This window comes from Amphibalanus amphitrite, unplaced genomic scaffold, assembly GCF_019059575.1.
Source record: "Amphibalanus amphitrite isolate SeventyFive unplaced genomic scaffold, NRLGWU_Aamphi_draft 000054F_arrow, whole genome shotgun sequence".
In the NCBI taxonomy this organism is placed as follows: Eukaryota; Metazoa; Arthropoda; class Thecostraca; order Balanomorpha; family Balanidae; genus Amphibalanus; species Amphibalanus amphitrite.
Window position 1 is genome coordinate 839,665 of NW_024881550.1, and position 2,969 is coordinate 842,633.

The window sequence follows — 2,969 nt, forward strand, 5'->3', positions numbered from 1 at the left end:
TAGGCCTCAGCTAGCTCTTTGTCACGGTCCAGCTTCCTCTCCGTCGAATTTAGCCGGGACATAGCAGAAGAAAGGTTTCCATGCAGCTTTACATTCGGTGACTTCCACAGCAGGCCAGTCTCATACTGTTCGCCGGCCCGTTTCGTAGTGCCATTCAAAATGTCGAGGGCTGCTTCGTCTTCTTTCGAGCGATTTACGGCGTTGCTGTATTTAGTTCCGAACGAATCGGTTTTCCACCATTGCGTGACCATTTCATGCAGCTCTGAGTTTTCCACCAGTTTAATGTGGTTGACTTGTCGTGTGCTGTCGCTGTCGATGTACTCTTGTGGGAGCCTCCCGGTTGCTACCCATCCCAGCCGTGTCAGCACAGCCCACGGTGCACCGGGCGGGCCTTCTCGAACTTCACGAGGCACTATTAGATCGAGCTCATCGGATCCGAGAAGAATGTCTACGGCCCGTGAATCCACGCTGGGGAGGTCCAGGTCCATCAAATGGGCCCACTTCTGCTTCACAATCGGCCAGTTAACGGCCGGCCCGTCAACGTTCAGAACTGGGGTCGTTCTCGCGTTTCGAACATGGAAGTGTTGGCTCGAACCCTTTGGACTGAGGCTGAGCTCGACGTGCCGTGAGGAGTAGCTTTTGTTGTCTCTTACAGTGCCCAGTGTAAGGCTCTCGGTAGGACCCTGGAGGCCGAGCTCATCGGCAAGCTGCTCTCTGATCAGCGTAATTTGACTGCCCATATCTAGCATCACATTTACAGTGCGCCGGCCATTGGGTCCGTTTACCGTCAATGGCAGAATCTGTAGCACCACCTTGCTATGATCCTTCTCGGTCGTGGTGCCAACGAGATTAGGTCTTCCTGTTGCTTTCATGGTGACAGTCTCTGGCTGCTGAAACGCTCGCGGCGCACCATGAAGCAGCGGGTGGTGCTGGCCGTGACAGTCAGGCGTGATAGTGCATCGCTGTTTCAGTGCACACTTCCGAGCCACGTGTCCTTCGCCGAGACAAATCCAGCACAGACCGAGTCGGCGCACGGCAGATGCTCTTTCGCTCAGCGAGAGCGCTGTAAACTCGGAGCAGTGCGGTACCGTGTGAAGGCCTTGGCACTGTTTGCACTTTACGGGCGCCTCTGTCTGATCTGGACGGGTCGCTCCTGTTACTGCTACCGTGCTGCGCCACTGATGCATTGCAGTGCTTCTGTGTGGCGGCCGTTTTGCGTTCGTAGCAGATTCGTGTCTTGGGTTTTTCTGGTGGCTACTGTGTAGCTGTCTGGCGGGAGGATCACTCACAAAACGACCCGCGTCCACAAAGCTGCGCAGCCATTCATTCAGTTCCGTGAGCGTGGGAACTAGCAGTTTTCTCTGCACGCAGTATTCTCCCCAACGCCAGGCGACACCGCGGGGGAGTTTGTCGACCACTTGTTGTACATTTTGCGTCGCGGCTAAATCGGCGTCATACTGCATCGTCTGCAGCACGTTGACCGTGCAGTGTAACGTGCTTGACAGCGCTGCGAGTGCTGATACATCATCATCACTCCGCACCGGCGTAAATTCGAGCACTGCACGTATGTTCGCTCGCACGACGTGACTTGGATTTCCGAACTGACGCTCTAGTTCGTGTAGTGCTTCGGTATACAGCGTGCCATCGCATAAAAGACCACGAACTGCTTCCCGAGCTGTGCCTTTCAAGCTCGACTGGAGATGGACTAGACGTTCGGTGTCGGTGAGCGCAGGATTATTATGTACTAAGGCTTTGAAAAGCGCGCTCCATCTTGGCCATTCGAGAGGTGATCCGTCGTAAGTTTCAAGTTTAAGTGCTGGAAGCGTCGTGTTTCGGGGCTGCTGCACTGGAGGTCGCTCATTACGCTCATCGGCTATTGGGAGCTTAGCAACCCATCTTCCAGTTCGTTGCGTAGGACTATCCAGCAACGCATTTGGGCCTGAACAGGTGAGAGACGCCGGCTCTGACACGGCAGCGGTCGGCGGCTGGCGCTGCAGCTCTGGCCTATTGGTGTCCTTTCGTGATCTGGGAACACTTCGATGGCCATCATCAGAGCTGACGTTTTCTTCTTCTAACAATGCTAATTCGAGTTCGTCCTGTTCCGCTAGGTCGCGAGCGGCTTGTGCTTCGACAAGCGCTTCAGTTTCGGCAAGCCGAGCTCGTTGCCGAGCCGCCTCGGCTTTGGCGGCTACAGCACGTTCTGCCTGGCTTGCCTTCAGCTTCGATAATTTCGCCTTTCTTCTGGCTTCATCGACTGAAAGGCTCGATGAAGTTTTCGAACTCGCGATAACACTCCTAGTCTTCAGTGAGGTCGGAGCGCTGCTCCTTGAGCTTCTACTCATTATTAAAATCTGATCAACGTTGAATCGAGAAAAAGGCGAGCATTGTGACGCTACGTTATCGTAACTTTACGTTAAATTGTTGTTTTCCATACACAAGTTACGTTGATCCGGCCCGGAGGACCATTGTTTGCGCGGAGGACCATCGCTTTAAGTTACAGAAGGGTAAAGAAATAAATAGAAAATAGGCAAATTATATTCCACACTTACAAGAAAAAATAACGATATCGGTGACGAGTTCGCTGGACGGACGAGTTTTGCATCATACAGAAATGCAACTTATTATCGGATCACGATTTAAAGCTATTTTATCATTTTTAACACATTTTTCCTCGCTCCTTTTTCGCCAACATCATTCACTCGATAAAAATAAAGCTCGTGATAATGTTTTCAGCACTGGCTGTCAGAGCACCTTCAAAATAATAAACTACGACATCTGAGCACTTTAAAATAAAGGAAATTAAGATCATTTAGCTAAGCAAATTCACTCGCGTTTCCAACAGCAGCTTATGAAAATTATTCGCTTCTTGGCTTTATAGTTATAGGCATGCTTCAACGTTCTTTCTCCTTTATTTTAAAGGGACTATCCCACCTTCTAAAATGTTGTTAAAACCAGTTAAATTTTGCCCG